Source organism: Orycteropus afer, unplaced genomic scaffold (genome assembly GCF_000298275.1).
Source record: "Orycteropus afer afer isolate SDZICR_OR568_19922 unplaced genomic scaffold, OryAfe1.0 scaffold00020, whole genome shotgun sequence".
NCBI lineage: Eukaryota > Metazoa > Chordata > Mammalia > Tubulidentata > Orycteropodidae > Orycteropus > Orycteropus afer.
This window is the reverse complement of record NW_006921607.1, coordinates 12,911,679-12,912,853: the sequence shown is the minus strand read 5'-3', so window position 1 is coordinate 12,912,853 and position 1,175 is coordinate 12,911,679.

Sequence of the window (1,175 nt, the reverse complement as noted above, 5' to 3'; positions counted from 1 at the left end):
GAGTCATCTATTTACCTTTTTAACTCTTTTAAAGTCTGATTTATGTATTTTGGAGCTCTTTCATTGGGTCCATAGATACTTATTATGGTTACATCTTCTTGTTCAATTGTTCCTTTTATCATTATATAATGGCCTTTCTTGTCTCATATGGTGGTTTTTTATTAAAGTCAATTTGATCAGAAATTAATATTGCCACTCCTCTTTTATGGTTGCCATTTGCTTGATACATCTTTTTCCAACCTTTGATTTTTAGTCTATTTTTGTCTTTATCTCTTGTAAGCAGCATATCGATGGGTTTTGTTTTCTTATCCAATCTGCAACTCTCTGTCTCTTGAATGGTGCATTTAATCCATTAACATTCAGTGTAATTATCGACAAGTTGCTGTCATTTTGTTATGTGTTTTTCCATGATGTCCCTGGTTTCTTTGTTCCATATTATTTTTTGTGGTGAGCTCATGTTTATGAATCATGTTATCATTTCCTTTTGTTACTGTTGTTTTAGTATTTGCTGAATATTTGTGCTTGTCCTCTTCTTTATTGTGATGTGAAGGTTTTTCATTTTTCTTTGAGGTTACCCTGTGATTTATCATTTTCTCCCTGAGTTTGGAATAGTCTCTTCTATCTTGCAATTCTCTTGACTTCCTCACCATTTAGAAGTTCTGTAACTATACAGTATTTTTCCTCTTTTTGGTTTGTAGTTGTCCTCATTTGCCAATTGAAGTCTCTGGTTTCCCTGTTTAGAATCTTGTAAGCTTATTTTACTTTGGATATGTCCATAGCTGTGGTTTCTGGGTTATGTCATATTGTATATTAATGGTCGGTTGTTGTTTGCTATATTTGGTTCCCTGTTCAAAGGGCTCCCATTAGTATCTCTTCTAAGGTTGGTCTGGTTTTAACAAATTCCCTTAGTTCCTGCTTACCTGGAAATCTCTTAATTTCACCATCATATTTGAAGGATAATTTTGTCGGGTATATAATTATTAGTTGAAAATTTTTCTCTTTCAGGGTTTTATATATACCATCCCATTGCCTTCTCGCTTGCATGGTTTCTGCTGAGTTGTCCTTTGTAAGTAACTTTTTGTTTTTCCCCTTGCTGCTTTCAGGATTCTGTCTTTGTCTTTGGTTTTGATGAGTTTGATGATGATGTGTCTTGGTGATTTTCTTTCGGAGTCTAT